At 44.2% G+C, this 22086-nt stretch overlaps 2 long non-coding RNA genes across 2 annotated transcripts in view; one reads left to right on the plus strand and one right to left on the minus strand.

Moving 5' to 3' along the window:
- Positions 1–2571: 2571 nt before the first annotated feature.
- Positions 2572–14669, minus strand: LOC116568094. Its single transcript, XR_004276504.1, has 3 exons — positions 14612–14669; positions 5911–5958; positions 2572–2845 (listed from the first exon to the last, which is right to left on the minus strand). It is a non-coding gene; the product is annotated as an uncharacterized LOC116568094 (long non-coding RNA).
- Positions 14670–14714: 45 nt separating this feature from the next.
- LOC116568093 overlaps positions 14715–22086 on the plus strand; it is a 29588-nt gene continuing 22216 nt past the window's right edge. The window contains exons 1-2 of the long non-coding RNA XR_004276503.1: positions 14715–14769; positions 15213–15457. This is a non-coding gene — a long non-coding RNA (uncharacterized LOC116568093). The remainder of the gene's footprint in view (positions 14770–15212; positions 15458–22086) is intronic.

Here is a 22086-nt window from a genome sequence, read left to right on the forward strand (position 1 = left end):
CCTTAGGGGTACCTGGATGGTTCAGTTAAGCATCTAACTCTTTTGTTTTTTTTTGTTTTTTTTTGTTGAGCAGGGAGCTTGATGCAGAACTCGATCCCAGGATCTTGGGATCATGACCTGAGTGGAAGGCAGACGCTTAACAACAAGACACACAGGGCTGCCAAGCATCTAACTCTTGATTTCCGCTCAGGTCATGATCTCAGGGTCATGGGATTGAGCCTTGAGCTGGGCTCTGCAGTGGGCCTCCGTGCTCAGCTCTGAGTCTGCTTGAGAGATTCTCCCTCTCCCTTTCCCCCTGTCTCTCCCTGCTTCCCTGGCAGTTCTCTTTCTCTCTAAAATACATAAATAAATAATTTTTTTTTTTAAAAAAGGACCCAGATTCTACCATAGAAAAATAACAAATAATAGTGATATCTTTTCCTTTTTGAAATTTTCAAAGCACTTTCTGTAGAAAGCTACCTTTTGGCCTTGTTTTCTTTTAAAATCTGCTCTCTCTTTGGTAGAGATCAATAGGTCACTGTTGCTTGTTTGAAGGGCTGCTTCAGCTGTCTGCTCATTTGAAGAACAGGAATGAATGATGTGCCCCAGTTTCCACAGTGATCCTGCTGCTGAGTTCTAGCGTCACCTGCCACACACACACACACACACACACACACACACACACACACCCCAGACTGGCCCTTCCAGGAATCCTCCCCACCCCCCAACCCCCATGGAGCAGACTTCCTCTTGAGAGCTCGCCTTTGCTATCTTCACTGCCTGACAACCTCCCGATCCACATAACATGGAATTCTCAGTAGGAGCAGGAGAGGCTCATGTGGGGAGCGTCACTGTTGGCCTGTGCCCCCACCACGATCTTGTGGAGAGCCAAGTCTGCACAAAGACCTTCTCTTTGGAAGATAAGTATCCAGTGTTCACACCCCTGTTCAGGATCAGTTCTGAATATTCCTAATGGCTCAGAGGCACAGTGTTCACTTTGTCCTTTCAAGGGTTCTTGGTTTTGTTTCCAAAATGTCAACAGATAACTCTAAGTGTTGATTCAACAACCAGAAGAGCATAGCCCAAGGAGATCCCTCACCGTGCAGCTTCTGTCTAGCCCCTCAGGATGCACAGGACCTGCACCGAGAGGGCAGCAGGCAGGAGGGGCCTGGTGTGCCCGCTTCTTGCCCTTGGAGTTTCTCCTTCAGCTCTTTCATGCCCCCACAGAACTGCTCACTGTCTACACAGCAGGTGCTTAGGAATAGGAGAGGTTTGTGGTCTCACTCAGGCGTGAGGGTAGACTCAGTCCCCAGGCTGGAACGTTCTATGGCAGGCAGTCCCCCACATGCCCCTGCTCAGTCACATTCCCCAACCTCTCCCATTAGTCTGGGCTCCTTTTGTGTTCTCATTCTTGTTGTTTGTTAGAGTTTTTACCATCTATTCCAGATATCTGTTGCTGCTTACCTCAAAGATTAGTGGCATACAACAGGAACAAACCCCACCCCCCCAGCCTCCAATCTGTAATTTGGGCAGGACGCTAGAGGGAAAGCTCCTCTCCGCTTCACATAGCATCAGCTGGACCTGCTTGATGGAGGGCTCTTGGATCTACTTCCAAGTGACTCACCAGCTCACTGCTGGAACTGGGCTGAGGCCTGGGGTTTTACTTTTCTCCACATGGCCCTCTCCATGTGGCCCAGGCTTCCTTGCAACATGGTGGCTGAGTCCCAAGGGTGAGCATCCCAGGAGACAAAACCAGACCTAGGCTCAGAAGTTACATAGTGTCTATTGGTTGAAGTAGTCACAAATTCCCACCTGAGTTTGAGGGGAGGGAACACTGACTACGCCTCCTGCGGGAGGAGTGGCAAGGTTCTAGAAGAGCAGATGGAACCAGACATCTTGTTGTGGCCATGTCTGGGAAGTATAATCTACCACAGCATCTGTATAGGTGTCCCTAGATAATATACTATTCAACTTCATGTGTTTTATTTTTTGTCAAAGAAGATTTTTGGGGAATATTTTATTTATTCTTTTGTCAGAGAGCATTTTTCAGAGAGAAAGAGATGGCATAAGCAGGGGAGCAGCAGACAGAGGGAGAGGGAGAAGCAGGCTCCCCGCTAGCAGGGACCCCCCATGTGGGACTCATGACCTGAGCCAAGGCAGCCACTTAACCAACAGAGCCACCCAGGTATCCCATCAATTTCATGTGTTTTAAATTTTATAGAAATGTTCATACTGAATCTATTCTTCTACAACTTTATTCCCCCCAACATTTATGGGAGTAATTTTTGTTGTTGGCAGACATTCATTCATGTTTAGAACTAGGTGATGTTTCGGTCAAGCCAGTCTCGGCTAACACAATGCACTGATGTCTGGAGTCCTGAACAGTGAGCCTGAGTCATTGCAGGATCCTACTGGGTGGTGGTCGGGGCGGGGTTGGGGGGGCATGGCAGGACAGGCGCATTTTCAGATCACATGAAATAAAATGTGTAAAAGGACTCTGTAAATGTGAGGGATGTTGTTGTTCAGCAAATAAGGGTTAAGTGATAGTCACTGAAGTTTCAATGTAATTTATTCATCTTTGTATGTTTAATAATGTATGCGTGATTCATTGTCTTTATACAAACATGTTTTATTAACCAGAATGCTCTCATTTCTGACCAGTGCAGTACATTTTTAAACCAAGTGAAATCACCCATAAAGCCTGTTGACCCCACCCTGAAAAGGGAGTTCTGAGCTGCCCAGCCATTTCTAGAGAAAAATCCTGTCTCCTCCACCATTTTGTTTTTGCTTCTGCTGCTTCCTGTTGGCCCATCTTTATTTTCTTTTCCAGTTTCTGTGCTTGGGACCACTTAATTGCTGTGGGTGGCTGAGTAGAAAATAGATACAGGTCATTGCATTGGAAGAAACCAGGGAGTTTTAAGAGATTCATCAGCCAGATTTTCACATTCCCTGAGGCGGTTGGAAGTGCTGGAGTGGTTGGGCACAGTAGGAGCCAATTCCTCAATAACCGTTATGGGGGACCCGGAATTTGACAGGGGCATTGATTAGGAAAAGCAGAGGGGAGAAAAGGCATGAGAATCAGCAGATGTTTTCTCTCCCTCTCCCACTCTCCCTGCTTGTGTTCTCTCTCTTGCTGTCTCTGTCAAATAAATAAATAAAACCTTTAAAAAAAAAAAAAAGGGGGCGCCTGGGTGGCTCAGTCATTGAGCATCCGCCTTCAGCTCAGGTCATGGTCCCAGGATCCTGGGATCGAGCCCCACATCAGGATCTCTGCTCAGCGGGAAGCCTGCTTCTCCCTCTCCCACTCTCCCTGCTTGTGTTCTCTCTCTCGCTGTCTCTGTCAAATAAATAAATAAAATCTTTAAAAAAAAAAAAAGAATCAGCAGATGTTTTTATGAAGGAGGGGACAAGCAAAGCACCAGGAGAGCTAGGATGGCTGGTCCTCTTGGGGTCCCCCAGATGTGGTGGAATGCGCAGGCTTCCCTGGAGAAGATGGTGAAGGGAGGCTGGTAGGGGTCCTCCCAGAGATGCAGAGGAGCACTGTGGGGACAATCCTGGGTGTGGGCCCCAGGGGACTTTCAGGGAAGGGGTCGGGGGGAGTTCAGGAGCAATGGGGACATGAGGTTAGTGGGTAGGATGGTGAAAACAGTGTGGAGCTGAGAGCAGAGGAGGCATTGCCCTGAGGGGTTTGCCTTTTGGGTGGAGACCAAGGGCAACAGGAACCTGCGTCACCCCTAGGATGAGTTGGCCTCAATTCTGAATGAGATGCTGGGGTAGGGTTGTTCCTGCCCTGGGGCTAAGGGAGGAAGGAGAGGGGCCTGCATTGAGAAGCCCGGTGGCACTGTGGGTGTGGGGTAGGTGGAAGCTGTAGCTGCCACACACCATTGCCTTGGTGTAAAAAGCTTCAGTGAAGTGCATGTATGGGCAATGGGAGGTTTGTCCTGCTTTCTGGGATGACTTAAATACTAGCAGTTACTTAACAGTGCTGAAGGAAGAGGCTCAGGTTTCCAATGACATTCTGTTGGCATGACTAATCCAATCCCAGAAACACCCTACTCTGTTCAGCTCGCCTTTGTCACCAGGTTCCTCTCCGAGAGGGGCCTGCTCTGAGCCCTGTACCCACACAGCCCTTCCTCTCACTTGCTCTCCTCTTACTCTGATTGATCTGTGTCATTCCACGTCTATCTCCACCCCTCCCCACCCCCCACTGACACATTCTGTATTTATCAGTTAACTGTCATCCCCACTAGGATGTAAGCCCCAGGAGGTCAGGAGCTTCCTTTTGTTCTTTGCCTTATTCCCCTGAGCCTAGAGCAGTGCCTGACACCACCAGGGTGCAGTAAATATTTGTGAACAGATGCATGAATGGCTGGGGTGACGAAGGGGGAGAGCACAGCACACTTGTCCGCAGGCACATGTGTGGCCCTCGGGAACTTGATCTCTCAGTTGTTGCTACAATGCCTCTGTTAACCGCTGGGTTAGAACGACCCTCTCTTGTCACCACGCCTCCAAAAAAAAGTGAATCGCCCAAAAGTTGTGGGCCCACAGGGTCTCTCTCAAAGTTTTATACAATTAAATCTGATTGCTGGAAACTCTGCTATTTGCTTTAACCACTCCCTTCCCCCATCTTGCCCTTCCTCCTAACCTGCTTTCTCGGATGTTGGCCAATATATCAGAACCTAGGGTCTGAGTCAGAAAATTGGGACCCTACCATGATTCCATACCAAGGCTGGAGGTTTTTTTTATTAAAAAGACATTCAGAGTTTGTGGGAGGATTGATAATTAATGCGATTATATGATAGTAGGATATGGACAATAGGGGAAGAGCCACTTTCAGAAAAGCTTCCCTTGAGGAATGATAGCTGAGTGTAAGCTGAGCAATGGGAAGGATTTAGCTGGACAAAGAAGGGTTGGGGAAAAGAATATGTCAGGGAATGTTCCTGAGACTTGAGGAATGGGGCTTGCTTGAGGAACCAGAAGGCCCAGGTGGCTGGAAACCAGACAGGAACAGGGAGAAGTGGTTAAGGTTGTGACTAGAGACAACCAAGTTGGAGTCCCAGCTCCAACACCATAAGCTGTGTGTCCCTGGGCAAGCCAATTAGCCCATTTGAGGATCTGTTTCTTTATTGGGAAAGAGAGTTGTAGTATCTAGGCTGGCTTAGCCATGTGGATGGCTAAGATGCTCAGCAAAGTGCCTGCCTCACAGCACCATTCACTGCATTTACATCTTATCCTAACCAGTAGCAGGGCAGTGTCCAGCCCCAGTGGGGGTCCAACAGATATGTGGATTAACTGTAGCCCCTCAAGCCTCTGTCCCCAGCCAACCACCTCTTTGCCACCAAGAAACCCACTCTGCTTGCTAGAGGTGGAGTCACACCAGGCAGGTTGACCCACTGGAACTTGTCCCCACTGCAGCCACCTGAGGTGGTGTTTGAGGTAAGTTCTTACAGTAACTGTGAAACTGGATGGATGGGTCAAACCAAGAGCTTGAGCCCAGCTCTGGGTGCACAGTGAGGGTGGAGAGATACCAGGGGACCTCGATTTCTGGAGGTGAGAGCTGTCCCAGAACCCAGGTGAATCTAGCCTCCCCAGAGTTCTGGTGGCTTCATGGTTTTTTCCTCGTGGTTTAACCCGGGCTAAGATCAATAAGCTCATAATCACCAGTCATTTATGGGTCTCCTGGCAAGAGCAGCATTACTTTTCCCCTGAACCTTTCCTAAGACAAAAATTCAGTCTACAGAAAGCCTTCAAGTTTTTTGTAGGTTCATAAAACAATGAACACGTATAGCCCTCCACATAGATTCATTAATTGTTAATATTTTGTGACATTTGTGCACATGTTCTCTCTCTGATTTCTTTTGGCTGAGTAATTTCTTTTGTTGACAGCAAGTTGCAGATATGTTGACTTGCCCTAAAATCAGTGTGTATTACCTGAGAATGAAGATATTCCATCATATCACCGCCACTCCATTATCACACCTAGGAAAATCAAGAATCCAATAGCATCATCTTATACACAGTTCATACTGAAATTTTGTACTTGTTCCCCAAATGTCTTTTATAGTTATTTTCACCCCAAATATAATTAAGGTATATACATTATATTGGATAGTTCTGTCTCTCAAGTCCATTTTAACCTAATATAGTTCCTTACTCTTCTTTGTTTTTCATGACATTGAATTTTTTCTCTCCTTGGATATCTCACATTCAAGATCTGTCTGATTGTGTTCTCCTAAGTAGATTCTAGCCAACCATTATTTTTTAAAAAATTATTTGGTTATTAAAAATAATAGTAATATGTGCACAATGAAACAATTTTAGGACTTCAGAAAGATGCAAAATTTAAAATTCTCCATTTCCTTCTCCCTGCCAGGCCTTCCCCTAAAAATACACATTGGAATCTGTTACCAGTGTATTCCTCTAGAAAACTAAGGTGCCTTTACTTGCATGTATAATGACATATAGATCTGTTTTTCCATCACCTAACTCCTTTTCAGGCTTATACCCATATGATTGTATTCTAGCCATTATTTTTCACCTTGCTTTGTTACTTTATTTTAAAGGATGTGCTACGATAATATATCCAGATTGTTTTTCTTCTTCTGAACATGTGTGTAGTTTTCCATTATCTGGATGTTCCATGATTTGATCCATCTTCTAGTGATGGATATTTGAGTTATTACCAGGTTTTCTTTTTTCCACCCCTATGATAAATTATGTTGTAATAAACATCCTTGAACATATTTATGGTGTATTTTTTGGTGATTTGGTAAACTCATACAGGTGAAGTTGCTGGTCCAAAGGTTGTTTGCATTTAAAACTTCAACAGCTTTATGGCTCCATCTGCTTTCAGGGTGCTCAGGGGAAGCTGGGTCACCATACTGGACACAGAATCCTTTCTGAGTTGCATCCAGCCAACCAAGATTATTGCTAAAAAACACTAACCATCATTGAAGTTTTTGGAGAGTTGTAATCTTTTTGCTGGTGGAGGGTCTTGCCTCAATGTTGATGGCTGCTGACTGACCAGGGCAGTGGGTGCTGGAGGCTGGTGTGGCTGTGACAATTTCTTAGACTATGACAACAATGAAGTTGGCCACATCGATTAAATCTTCCTTTCATGAACGATTTCTCTGTAGCATGTGATGCTGTTTGATAACATTTTACCCACAGTAGAACTTCATTCACAATTGAAGTCTGTCCTCTCAAACTCTGCTGCTGCTTTATCAACTAAGTGTGTGTCATATTCTAAATCCTCTGTTGTCATTTCAACTGTCTTCACAGCATCTTCACCAGGAGTAGAGTCCATCTTTAAGTACCACTGTCCTTGCTCATGCATCAGAAGCAACTCCTCATCCATGAAAGTTTTACCATGAGATAGCGCATTCAGATATAATAATAATGAAAAAATTGGAAATATTGTGAGAAAGATCAAAATGTGACACAGAAACATGAAGTGAGCAAATGTTGTCGGAAAAAATGGTGCCAACAGACTTGTTTGATTCAACTTGTTAAAGAAAAAAAAAGGCAGTATCTGTCAAGCACAATAAAGCAAAGTTCAATAAAATAACAAAATGAGGCACAACAGTATCTTTAGTTGGTGGCTAATCACACACATAGGAATTATTTCAAGAGACTTTTAACCGAGTAAGTTGTAATACACCCTAGTGGGAGATATCCTAAGGCAAAAAGAACTTGAAAAATCTTAAGGTTTTCAATATTCATGTTGTTAGTAAGAATATTGATATTACTATTTTGAAACTTAGCTGTATATTACAGAATAAATCCAATAAGTAATTATGTTAATGTTAATAGAAACCAAGAGTTTTATGATAAGAGATGAGATATATAGAATTAAAAAATTCATAAACATTCTATAATCCTAAATTTGAATAGAAAATATTAGTGTAAACCTATGATACATTTTCTTATTTTGAAAAGTTTATTTTAAGGAGCTAAAAAAGAACAAACAAAGCTCAAAGCTGGTAGAAGGGAGGAAATAATAAAGATTAGAAAAGAAGTAAATGAAAGAGACAAAAAAATAGAAAAGATCAATGAAGCCAGGAGCTGTTACTTTGAAAAGATAAATAAAACTGATAAAACTTTAACCAGACTCCTCACACACACACACACAAAAGAGGACTCAAAATGAGAACAAAGGAGGAGAAATAACAGCTGACACCAGAAAAATACAAAGGATTATAAAAGAATACTATAAAAAATTATATGCTAGCAAACTGGACAACCTAGAAGAAATGGATAAATTCCTAGAAGTGTATAACTTCCCAAAACTGAATCAGGAAGAAAATTTGAACAGACCTATTACCAGCAATGAATTTGAACCAGAAATCAAAATCCCAACAAACAGAAGTCCCAAACAAGATGGCTTCACAGGTGAATTCTACCAAGCACTTAAAGAAGCATCAATACCTATTCTTCTCAAACTATTCAAAAAAATAGAATAGGAAGGAAAGCTTCCAAATTCATTCTATGAGGCCTGTATTACCCCGATACCAAAACCAGAAAAAGACACTACAAACAAAACAAAACAAAACAAACTATAAGCCAATATTCCTCATGAACACAGACGTAAAAATCCTCAACAAAATATTGGTAAACTGAATCCAATAATAAATTTTTAAAAATCACTTACAACAATCAAGTGGGATTTATTCCAGAGCTACAAGGGTGATATGAGATTTACAAATCAACCAACAAGATACATCTCATTAATAAGACGGGGCACCTGGGTGACGCAGTGGGTTGGAGACTCTGCCTTCAGCTTGGGTCATGATCCCAGGATCCTGGGATCGCACCGCGCATCAGGCTCTCTGCTCAGTGGGCAGCCTGCTTCCTCCTCTCTCTCTCTCTCTCTGCCTGCCTCTCTGCCTACTTGTGATCTCTGTCAAATAGATGAATAAAATCTTTTTTTAAAAAAAGATACATCTTATTAATAAGAGAAAGGAGAAAAACTACATGATTATCTCAATAGAAACCGAAAAAGATCTGATGAAGTACAACATTCATGATAAAAACTTTCAACAAAGTAGGTTTAGAGGGAACATACCTTAAAATAATAACCATAATAAAGTCCATATATGAAGAATCCATCATACTCAATGGTGAAAAACTGATAACTTTTCCCCTGAGATTAGGAATAAGACAAGGATGTCCACTCCCACTACTTTTATTCAACACAGTACTAGAAGTCAATCTGTAGCCATCAGACAGGAAAAAGGAATAAAAGGCATCCAAATTGGTAAGGAAGAAGTAAATCTTTCATTATTGGCAGATGACAAGATACTAAATATAGAAAACACTAAACATTCCACCAAAAACATTACTAAGACTAATAAATGAATTCAGTGAAGTTGCAGGATACAAAACTAATATGCAGAAATCTGTTGCATTTCTCTATGTACATAATGAAGTAGTGGAAAGAGAAATTCAGAAAATAATCTCATTTATAATTGCACCAAAAAGAGTAAAGTACCTGGGAATAAACTTAACCAAGGAGGTGAAAGATCTGTAGTTTGAAAACTATAAAACACTGATGAAAGAAATGCAAGATGACACAATGACAAGACATTCTATTCCATACTCATGGATTAGGAGAACAAATATTGTTAAAATGTCCATACTGGGGCACCTGGGTGGCCCAGTGGGTTGAGGCTCTGCGTTCTGCTTGAGTCATGATCTCGGGGTCCTGGGATGAAGCCCCACATTGAGCTCTCTGCTCAGTGGAGAGCCTGCTTCCCCCGTCCCTCTGCCTGCCTCTCTGCCTACTTATGATCTCTCTCTCTCTGTTAAATAAATAAAATCTTAAAAATAAAGTAAAATAAAATGTCCATACTACCCAATGCAATATACGGATTTAATGCAATCCCTATCAAAATACCAAGAACATTTTTCACAGAGTTAGAACAAATAACCCTAAAATTTGTATGGAGCTATTCCCAATAGCTAAAGCAATCTTTAGAAAGAAGAAAAAAGCTGGAAGTATCACAATTCCAGATTTCAAGATATACTACAAAGCTATAGTAATCAAAAAAGAATGGTACTAGCACAAAAATAGACATGCAAATCAATGGAACAGAATAGAGAGCACAGAAATAAACCCACACTTGCATGGTCAATTATTCTATGACAAAGGGGGCAAGAGCACACACTGGGGAAAAGACAGTCTCTTCAACAAATGGTGTTGGGAAAACAGGACAGCCACATGCAAAAGAATAAAACTGGACCACTTTATTATACCACATGCAAAAATAAGGTCAAAATGGGTTAAAGATCTGAAACATAAAACTCCTAGAAGAAACTATAGGCAGTAATTTCTTTGACACTGGCTGCAGCAACATTTTCCTAGATATGTCTCCTGAGGCAATGGAAACAAAATAAAAAATCAACTATTAGGAATACAAATTTAAATACCTTTGTACAGTGAAGGAAACCATCAATAAGATGACAAGGCCCAGTGAATGGGAGAAGATATTTGCAAATGATATATCTGATAAGGGCTTAGTGTCCAAAATACATAACTTACACAGCTCAACACACACACACACAAAAATAAAACAAACCCCAATAATCTGATTAAAAACGGGCAGAGGACCTGAATAGTCATCTTTTCAAAGAAGACATATGAATGGCCAACAGATACGTGAAAACATGCTCAACATCACTAATCATTAGGGAAATGCAAATCAAAACCATGAGATACCATCTCACACCTGTCAGAATGGCTAGACTCAAAAAGACGAGTAACCAGTGTTGGCAAGGATGTAGGGAAAAAGGAATCCCCTGTGCCCTGTTGGTGGGAATGCAAACTGGTGCAGCCTCTATGGAAATAAGTATTGAGGTTGCTCCAAAAACTAAGATTAGGCGCCTGGGTGGCTCTGTGGGTTGGGCCTCTGCCTTCGGCTCAGGTCATGATCTTAGGGTCCTGGGATCAAGCCCCTCATCAAGCTCTCTGCTCAGCAGGGAGCCTACTTCCCCCTCTCTCTTTGCCTGCCTCTCTGCCTATGTGATTTTTCTCTCTCTGTCAAATAAATAAATTAAATATATATTTTTAAAGATTTTATTTATTTATTTGACAGAGAGACACAGTGAGAGAGGGAACACAAGTAAGGGAAAGTGGGAAAGGGAGAAGCAGGCTTCCCACTGAGCAGGGAGACTGGCAGACTAGCAGCCGAAGGCAGACACTTAATGACTGAGCCACCCAGGAACCCCAAATTAAATATATATATATTTTAAATTAAGATTAGAAATACTGTAATATCCGGTAATGCCGATGATGGGTATTTACCCAGAGAAAATAAAAACACTAATTTGAAAAGATATACACCCCCCCATGTTTATTGAAGCATTATAAGAGCCAAGATATGAAAGAAACACAAGTGTCCATCTATAGATGAATGGATAAAGAAGATGTGGTGTATATACAATGGAATATTACTCAGCCTTAAAAGAGAATGAGATCCTGTCATTTGCAACAACATGGATGGACCTAGAGTGTATAATGGTAAGTAAAATAGGTCAAACAGAGAAAGACAAATACCACATGTTTTCACTCATGTGGAATTTAAGAAGCAAAACCAAGAAAAACAGATAAGCAGGGGTAACTGGGTGGCTCAGTGGGTTAAGCCTCTGCCTTTGGCTTAGGTCATGATCTCAGGGTCCTGGGATCAAGCCCCGCATCAGGATCTCTGCTCACTGGGGAGCCTGCTTCCCCCTCTCTCTCTGCCTGCCTCTCTGTCTACTTATGATCTCTCTCTCTCTGTCAAGTAAATAAATAAAATCTTAGGGGGAAAAAAAGAGATAAATTAAAAAAAACAGACTCAAGTACAGAAAACAAACTGATAGTTGTCAGAAGGGAGGAAGGTAGAGGGATGGGTGAAATAGGTGAAGGGGATTAAGAATACATTTACTGTGATAAGCTGAGTAATATTACTGAGTAATGTATAGAATTGTTGAATCACTATATTATATACCTGAAACTAATATAACGCTAGGTTTATTATACTTCAATTAAAAATACATATTTTAAAAATTTAGTAAACATTTTATAATCTTAAATTTGAAAAAATATTAGTAGGAGGGCGCCTGGGTGGCTCAGTCGTTGACTGTCTGCCTTTAGCTCAGGTCACGATCCCAGGGTCCTGGGATCGAGCCCCACATCGGGCTCCTGCTCGGCAGGAGGCCTGCTTCTCCCTCTCTGCCTGCTGCTCCCGTTACTTGTGCTTGCTCTCTCTCGCCATCAAATAAAAAATATATATATTAGTATGAACTGATGATACATTTTCTTATTTTGAAAACTCTATTTCATAGTTCTGTTCCCTAAAAAGGCTCAGAAAAAAATGACCAATCAAATACAATGCATGCCCCTGGTGCAAGATCATAGTCTCTGAATAGTATTTCCCACTAAATGGAATCAGGGCTCCTTGGGGAAATGAGTGGTTCTGGTCAGAGGCAGGAATACACATGATGGGTCTGGAGCACCACATGTACCCGAAATTTCTAGGATCACGCCAAAAGGACTCAGAAGTCCACTTGTCAAAGCTTTCAGTGGTCACAAATGGGACAATTTAAACACGAATAAGAAAAACCAAAAAGGATCGAACACATGAATCATGTTGAAAATTCACAAGTTCATAAGGATAGGAAAATAATGCCATCATTCACATTTGGACGATGAAAAACCAACTCATTTTTTCGGAGAACAGTTGAGTAAAGAGAAAGAATTTACTTTTGCCACATAAGTTAAACTTCAAGGTAACCAAATAGTAGAAGAGGGGATGTTTCTTTTTACAAGAGTATCTAGAAGGAATGTCATCATTTTTCAAACCTTTAAAGAAATAATGGACAATGACAATCATACTAGTTTCCTAGGGTGGCCACACTAGTACCACAAACTGGTACCACAAACTGGTGGCTTCAAACAGAAATCTCTTGGCTCACAGTTCTGGAGAAGTCCAAAATCAAGGTGTTGGCAGTACTACCTTCCCTCTGAAGGGAAGGGACCTGCTGTTACTCTTTGAGCTTCTGCTGTTTTCTGGCAAACCTTGGCATTCCTTGGCTTGCAGATGCAACACTCCAATATCTACCTCTCTGTTACATGGTTGTCTTCTTAAGTCTGTTTGTGTTCAAGTGTTCCTCCTCACAAGGGCTGGATTAGGGTGGGCCTCGTTTTAACCCGATTATATACACAGGCATGGGGGTTAGTTCTCCAACATGTCTTTTAGGGGGACACAATTCAAACAATAATAATCCTCAAGAGCAGTTAGTATCACAGAAAGACACAAGACATTATATATTATTGCCAAAGAATTAGACTCTAATCAGACAAGTCGAGATCTAACTACAATTTATAGGAAACTGAAAGGCAGAAGAGCATACTCAGAAATACCGCAGGCATATAATCAGCAAAGTCTGGAACGTGGGAAATTCTGTAGGACAAATGACTTGGCTTCTTCAACAAATAGGTTGCAAGAAAAAACCGAGGGAGAGAAACTTGAAAATTAAAATGGACATAGCAGACATAGCAACCCAATACAATGTATAGACTTTGAAAATTTGAATACTTAATTGATATTTAATGATATAAAGGGATTATTGATAATTTTTAAAAATTTTAAAAATGTTTAAAAAAGAATTGTTAATTTATTAGAACACATACCTTCAGCTAAGGTGACATGATGTTTAGAAGGTGGAAAAAAGGTGGGGGTTGTTTAGGTATGAAACAGGATTAACCATCTTATTTCATGAGACTTGGTGTTGGGTGCATGAGAGAGGGTTCATTGTACTGTCTTCTCTATCTGCTGAAATTTTCTAGTTTATAAAATTATCAAAATAAAAATCCAGTATGTTCAATTAGTGTTTCTCAATTTGGGGCAGTATCAGAATCTGTCTCCTGAAGACATCTCTCTGCCCCAGTCTCCCTGAGCTCTACTGTTCAATATACTTTTATGGGATGTGAGTTTCTCTTTTCAAAATCACCCACTGTAGTTTGATTGCTAATGGACAAATTTTGTTTGTCAGAAGTTCCTGGCCAGCTGACAAAGATATTTTTCATTAGACAAGAAAGGAATTTTAAAAAACTTCTTTTATTATAAAACTACCTTTATTAGACCCCTGGGTGGCTCAGTCAGTTAAGCGTCTGACTCTGGGTTTTGGCTCAGGTCATGATCTCAGGGTTGTGAGATCAAGCCCAGAGTCAGACTCTGTGCTGGATGTGGAGCTGGCTTAAGATTCTCTCTCCCACTCCTTCTGCCCATCCTCTCCCTCCCCCTTCCAAAAATTTAAAAAGAAAGAAAAGAAGGAAGGAAGAAAGAATAAAAGGGAGGGAAGAAAATCCAAAAAGTGCCCAAAAAAGTAAGATTACTCCTCCACCCCAATTCTTCTCCCCAGAGCCTCCATTGTTCCAAATTTCTTGTGAATCACTCTAGACATTTTTCTCAGCATAAACAAAAACACAATTTGGACCATATTGCAAATAATATCTGCAACTTGCTTTTTTGCCACCACCCAGCAGTACATCTTAGAAACCTTTTCACAGTAGCAAACCTAGATTCTTTTCTTTTGCATTCCGCTATATGGAAATACAGTAGGGCCCCCAGTTTCAGTTCCCTGGGGTCACCTGCCATCTGGAAGGAAGCAGATGATCCTATGGCCCGAGGGTCACAGGTAGTGAACACTGCGTCACAATGCCTACATCCTTCACCTCACTTCATCGTCTGAGGTGGGTGTTTATCATCTCACATCACCACCAGAAGAACCGTAAGACAGTACAATAAGGTATTTTGAGAGAGACCACATTCACATAACATTTCTAAAAGTAAGCTATATACACTATACACTCTATCGGTATAATTGTTCTATTTTATTATTAATAATTATTACTTCACTATTAATCTCTTGCCGGGCCTAATTTATAGACTCTATCACAGGTACGTATACTCATGTAGTATAAATCGGGTTTGGTACCAACCACGGTTTCCGGCATCCACGGGAGGTCTGGGAACACGTGCCCGGCACACGGGAGTGGGAGGGGCTTACTGCTCCAGAATTTTTTTCGGTCGCCATTTGGCCGGCAGGTTTCCTCAGTTATTTCCTCTTACAGATAACAGCGCAATGCACCTTCTTGTATACACATAGAAAAGGAACCTTGTTGAAAATCTCTCTGTCCTAAAAACCAAAAACCAAAAAGCCCCAAACCCTCCTTCATTCTTCCGGTTCAGGACAGGAAGCGGCCTGCGGCGCGAAGCAATCACAGCAAACCGCCCAGACCTGACTGACTCGCCCGCTGGTTCTCCAGCTACTGGGCAGCTAGAAGCTGCGCAGGAGGGCGCGTATGTGGCTCCTGAGGTGGGTGTGCAGCTGAGAGCGGACAGCCGAGGGGCTGAGGGTGGCCGAGGCCCCTCCGAGCCAGCCGTGTGTGCTGCCCCAGGCGGGGACAGGGAAGGCGTCAGCATGGCGCCATCAGGTACGCTCCGCGGGCTTGGGAGGAGGCTGGGGCTGAGCGGTGTGCGGCGCCTCACATTCACCTGGATGCCGCGCTGACTCTGCCAGTGATGTTAGAAGTTAAGGCACCAGAATGGTGTGGACCAGTAGCTGATGGTCAAGAGCAGCTCAGTGCCGAGCATCTCTGTGAAAGGTGGCGTGCTGGGTGGGTAAGCTGAGGAAGCTTTTATTTTAGTTTTTTCTCCTTTTCTTTTTCCTTCCTTCCTTCCATCCTTTAAACATGGTTTGTGTTTAATCCTCTGGAAACCTCTGTCAGTGAGGCTTTTCTTTTCCACTGTGTGGGACCTCATGTGTGGGCATCTCTTGCCAGAAATCAGAATTTCCTGGCAAGTAAGAGAAGCAATTTGAGTAACCCAGACACAGACAAATATATCTCACTTCAACAGAGCTTTTCAGGTGTCACTGAAGATGTGTGAGAAACCAGATAGCCAGCTATAGAAAATTCTCTTGAAAAAAGTATTCTCTGGTCAATGGCTTTAGTGAAGCTCTTGCTGCCTGATCTCGTGAACTGGATAAGTTCAGGCCAGCGCTTCACGGAGGAAAGTTTTGTTAGACCACAGGGAAAGGATTTGGGAGAGGTCAAGGACTCGGTCCAGACTGTGTGGGGCTCTTCCAGCTTGGGGGCTCGGAGCAAAATGCACGGACTTGATCTGCTGCTTCTGAAAATGCTTGTGGTGCCTGGTATTTGAAAAGTAGGTGCAGGTTTGTTCGCATTGATCGTGTCCACCTGACGAGCATATTTTGGAATTGCTCCTCATTGCTTTCAGGTCCCTTTATGAAATGGGGCCAATGAACAGGTATTACTAGAGGAACGAGCATATGCTTTTTTTGAAGGGATCAATAAAATCCGTGCTTGTCTGACAGGTTTGATTTTCCGTAATGGCAGTTGGCTTAAGAACAGAAAGAGCCTTGCACTTGAGAAACTTGAGGTCGGGATTCAAGTGCAGAACGAGGGGATGGCTTATAGGGAAAGAATTGGGTCTGGGAAGGGGTGGGGTTCCTATGAGTTCACAGAGTGCATGCAGTATGAGCTGGTTGGAAGCAGAAGTCTGTTGTGTTTTTAGAAAGAAGGAAGGAAAGAAGGCATTGACATCAAGAGGAAAAGAGCTAACGGTGTGGCCTGCGTGGTGGGGGATGGATAGACCTAGGACGCTGGTTAGTCTGGGCACAGGGCTCTGCATATAGTCTACTGCTCATATTTGGTACTGAGGGTCAGAGATGAGTGAGCAGGGCCCAGGGGAAACCAGTCACTGAAGAAATTCTGTCCAGAGACAGAAATGCATTAGATCCCAACTAAGAAGGATCCTGATTCTCTGGGCATTCATCTAGAGAAGTTTCTGTTTGCAGCTCCCTTCCCCGCCCCCACCCCCATGGGTGTCCTATTTCCCATCACCTGTCCAGTCTCCCTGAACAGCTTTTACGTCCTGAACTAGTTCAGTCCCATAGAGGAGCTTTTGTTAAGCATTCATTCGCTTGTGAGAGTTTTTTTCACCCTATGAAATTCTCTCAGCCTTCTGACATTGTCAAGTGCCTCAGTGATTGGCTTTGAACAACTGTGACCTTCAGTTGCCTCGGGACATGTAACGCCATCCCTGTTGATCCTAGATTCAAACCGGGGGATCCTTTCAGTCAGCAGGAGGAAATACTAGAAAGGGATACGGGGTCCTCCCTTCCTGCCTCGGGGGGTCTGTAAACTGAGACCTGTTCTTCCGAGTAAGCTGCTTCTAGTCCATCTTGATTCCAGTTCCTCTTAACAGATCAATTTCCTGGAGACGCAGAGTAACAGGCTGCCTGGCGTAGGGGTCAGAAAACCCAGGCTCAGATTTCTGGCGTTCCTGCCACCACTGATTAACCACGTGTCCTTTGGCAAATCCTTCAGTAACTCCCCTTAAGTAAAAATGAAGGGGTTGAATCAAGATGCACACAGATTTTTAATAGCCCGAAAGAAAGAACCGAAATTGCCAAGATTAAATTTGAAACAGTCGGTGGTAGAGGTAGATGCTGGGAGAGAGCCGACATTGCTGTACGTATAGGGAATTTTTCAGTCGTCCATGGCTATGAAACAGGAGTGAGCTGTGAATGCTGGTTAGCTTGTCATCCCAGGCCCATTGATAGGAGCTCAGTTTTCCGTGTAAGGGAGGTTAGAGTCCTGCTGTGCTCTGCTTAAAAGGGCTATGGTGTCTCCTGCCTCCAGTCCTGTCTGCATTCCGGGCTTCTCTCCAGTCTACAATCAGAGTAATAATTCTTAAAATTTAAATTTGATTGTTTTGCTCTCCTGGCTTACTGGCCTTCAATAGCTCCCTTAACACCCTCAGAATAGTCTCATACATCGGCCTTCATGGCCCCTGTTGATCTCTCAAACCTACTTCCGGTCCTCCACAACCTGGACTCTAGTAGTTCCCAAACCTGGGCTTCCTCCTTCCTCTAGAATGCAGTTTTGAACACGCACACACACTCATACAGCATGTGCATACACCCACACGAGTGTGTGCCCTGCTACCTGTCAGTGTCTCCATCCCCTGAGCTCAGAGCACACCCCCTGCCCCCATCTGTGCTGACCCCAACCATAGAGCAGCCACCTGCGGGCACTCCATCCACCCTCCCATTCCAAGATGGCGCCTCAAGACAGGAATTGTGTTTTGCCTGTGCACACCCCACATGTACCATATTTCTGGTAGGCACTAGGTAAATACTTGCAGAACCCGTGGAAGGCTAGGGGAACAAGTGCATTCAGAGAATAGGAACAAGGATGGTGTGGGCTGTGGAGGTAAGGTTGACTGCCAGGTGAAGAGAGCATCAGGGGTGGCCTGATAACCCACCTTTCTGTCAAGGGCTTCCATGGGCATGTGGGACACGGTTTACTCTACCCTGTCCGGAGGGGAGAATTAGCCTCTGGCAGGAGGGACACAGACACAGTGTAGTCTTCAAAGCAGCTTTGGAGAATACTGTGGCATGCCAAGTGTGGATGCCTTTACAGAGAAGGGCTAGCTCCCTGGGGGCCTAGAGAGTTCCCTGGCCAAGAAGAGCCCCAGCACCATCCCAGGAGTATGATTAAAAGGATTCTTGGGTTGGGTGAGATGTTCATCCTGATAATACGAAAGGTCCTTCAGAGCATGGATTTGAAGACATGCATGGCTGTGGGGATGACCATGGGACTAGATTGTCTGTGTGACCTCAGACAAGTAAGTCACTTCCTCTTTTCATGACTAACTTGGTTTCCTCATCTCTAAAGCAGACATAGAAGCAGAATTAGCCTTGTAAAGATAGGCTGGAAATACAGTACACGGGTATATGAAGTACTCAAACACTGCCTAGTGTTGTTCATACTGGGTGAGGGCAGGACCTGGGGACACAGAGTCTGCCTACAGAGTCTCCAGCTGATCTCTGAACAGCTCACAAGTTTCTCAGAGCTTCCCCTGAAAGCCGGGCCTGGGTGGAAGGGGCAGGAGAGGACAACCGTTGACACAGAAGAGCCAAAGGGGGTGTGTGTGTACCAGATGACATGGAAATCTTGCCTTTGGGGGTCCTGAAACAGTTTGTTAATTCTCTCGAAACCTGAGGGCAGGGTGGGCCTGTGGAGGGGAGGGATGTTCCCACAGCCTCCTGTCCTCCCTCCCTCCTCAATACTTATGGGTAGTCTCCCCACCAAGTGGAAGTTGGATGCATCGATGGTAAGCTTTTGAATCTGTAGTTTCTTTTCCTCAGAAGACAGGTTTCTTTTTCTGCAGTTTCTTGTTCTCTGAGTTCCGACCCTCTGATGTGCTTCTGACCCTCTGATTTACCAGGACACACAATGTTGTCCTATGTGTAGAGCACGGTCCACCTGATGCCTGGCTGAGGGAGGGGCATCAAGGTGGCAGCAAAAATACATTTGGCTCTGATCTTCCTCCTCAGAAAGTCCGCGGAAGTCCAAGACCACCGACGGCACAGCCCAGCTTTTGCCTGACAAAAGAGTCCAGGAGCCTTCCGCAGTGTTTAGCCACCATCCAAGTTTTCCTGAGGCTGGAGTCAGAGCCCTACTTGACTCTCTGCCTCTGGGTGTCCTGTGTCAGCCCCAACTGCCTCTGCCATTGCTGGAGCCACACTTCCTTTCTGGTACCTCACACCTGTGACTAAGGTCAGGGCTATTCTGTTAGATGACTCAAGGGGTTCTTGCTTTTTCAGCTCAGAATCTTCTTTGTCAAGGATTTGGGATGGATTCCCAGTGGACCAGTGCCAAGGGACAGTTAACACTCACACACGCACACACACACCCCCCAATATCTTGCCCAAAAGCCTTTGTCCTTTCTTTCTCATAAGCCCAGATAGTGTAATTCATCACTGTGTCGGATAAAGTCCAGCCTTCTCCAGGGCCCTCCCCAGGGAAGAGATGGGAGGCACGCTGCCTCTGCTTCTTTCTTGGTGTGGGAGTTTTATCTGACATCCTGCAGCTCAGCTGCATTCCGGACACTCTCATGAAATAACTCTTGGTGGCCCTCTAGGTGGGCAGGGCTCCTGAGGGGGCACCCTGCTGACAGGCACCCTTAATCCACAGATACACAATTGCTTCGGTCCTCCTGCACCATGGGATTTCTCCAAACCTGAGAGAGTGTGATTACAAGGAAAGAATTAGAATTTTCCTTTTCATAATTCACAAAGCAGAAGAAACTCTCAATGTTGATTTAGCCCATTCTGGCTCCTGGCAGGGTTAAACTCAAACGATAGTTTTTGCTTAGAAAGAAAGAAAGGAAGCAAGCAAAAACACCAACTAAAATGCTAAAACACCCCCTTATAGGTTGTAGGGTTTTTTGGTTTTAAATTTTTTCTGGTTTCTGTTTTTGTTGTGTGTCTGTTGGTTGGTTGGTTTTTTCTCTAATGGCCACACTGATTTGTGATGCCCTGTGAGCCTGTTGCCTGTGGCATCCTTGAGGAGAGTTGGAGGGAAGATGGTAGCCTGCTTTCAGTGTTGCCCATCACTGTAATTCTTTCTGCCTGGGTTCTTATCCACCCATCGTCCTCTCTCTCTCCCCCCCATCTATCCCCCCACCACACACACACATTAATACTCACTCACCCCTACACACCTATTTCGTTTGAAGCCATAATCACCTGTGTCCAGCTTGGCTCCTGGAAGTGCAGAGGGAGCACTGGGTACGCAACACCATAGACATATTTTCTCCAAGAGATGCTTATGCAGCGATCCAGACATTCTCATGCTCTGCCTTTTAATTAGTTTAGGGAGTTGTAACCTCACAGTGTGGGTGAGCTGGCCAGCTGCGCTTTTCGGGAAGTTACATGGTCTGCACTCCTCTGCCTCCTCCCCTGGTGTTAGGAAATTATAGAGCCAGCTCTCTTTGCTTGTCTTGGAAGTGTGTGTGTTGCCCTTATCCCACAGAGCTCGGGATGCTCCAGGGCCTTTCTGAGCCAGTGCTCAAGGCCCTTGGGGACCTGTGATAACTCTCAGATCTCACGTCTTGCAGCCTGCTGGCCATGAGCAGGTCAGGAGAGGATGGCCTTTGAGCTAAAAGAGCTGGTTTTCATCTGTGGCTGTTCAGTCCCCATGGGTGACCTACTATAACTGCCCTGGGAACCAGAGGAAAGATTTTACGGCTTGAGGGGAACCTGCATCTCTTCCCTAAAGGGCCCCATTCTGGAGGCTGCCAGACACCTTATTTCCATGAAAGGAGAGGCCCCAAAGAGCCCTTCTGGCCTTCCTCCCTCTGAGGCTGCCCTATCTGAACATCCCCACGGGGGCTCTGGGATGGTGCATGGCTGAAAGCAAATCTGTCATAGCTGCTGACTTTTTAAACACAGTCCCCTCTTATTTTATGCATGCGTTCTTCCTTGGGGTGACCAGATCACAATTTTGGCTCTAGTTTTAACTTCTCCACTTTATCAAAGTTTGGCACGTCTCTCTCTGTAAATAATATGGGGCGGGGTGGGGGGGCAGGCAATAGTGTTTTTCCTGGCATTCTCCCAGAGATACTTGTCCAACCCGGCTGGAAGTGGCCAGCGCCTGTCTGATTTGCCCCCGTGGACTGTGTTAGTTTTGTACACCACACTTCTCAGCTAAAACCCATCAGGGTGCAATTTTCTTTCTTCACTTATCTCATCCTTTTGGCATGGATTCCACTACGGGTTGCCTCCTATCTGCATACCTGCTTTTTTGGCAGCCTTCCACATCCCTCCTGCCTCTCTCAGTCTGTTGGGCAGGGCCTCGCCAGCCTCTCTTCTTGGCACTTGGCTTCTCCCTGAGGGTTTCTCTCTGCAAATAAGATCATTAATCACTGCCCTGGCCACTGACTCTGATATTATGGCCTTGTAGGAAGTGACTTGCTCACCACCTAGTCCTACCAGGCATGGAGATGGTCACTGAGCATGTCTCAGCCAACCCTAAAAGGCCTGAGCCCCTCAACGTCCCTGTCCCCAGACTAAGAGCGCAAAAGGGCTCGGGACTCCTTGACAGGTGGTGGTTTCCATACTTTGAAACAGGTACTTTTGTAACCTCTAATTTCGAGAGATCTGCCTAATTGAAATGTTGAATTGGATGTTATGTTGTTTTTTTTTTTCAAACTAGTGGAGTAAATCAAACTTTCCGTAGATCTTTTGCAT

The sequence above is a fragment of the Mustela erminea genome, chromosome 10 (genome assembly GCF_009829155.1).
Source record: "Mustela erminea isolate mMusErm1 chromosome 10, mMusErm1.Pri, whole genome shotgun sequence".
In the NCBI taxonomy this organism is placed as follows: Eukaryota; Metazoa; Chordata; class Mammalia; order Carnivora; family Mustelidae; genus Mustela; species Mustela erminea.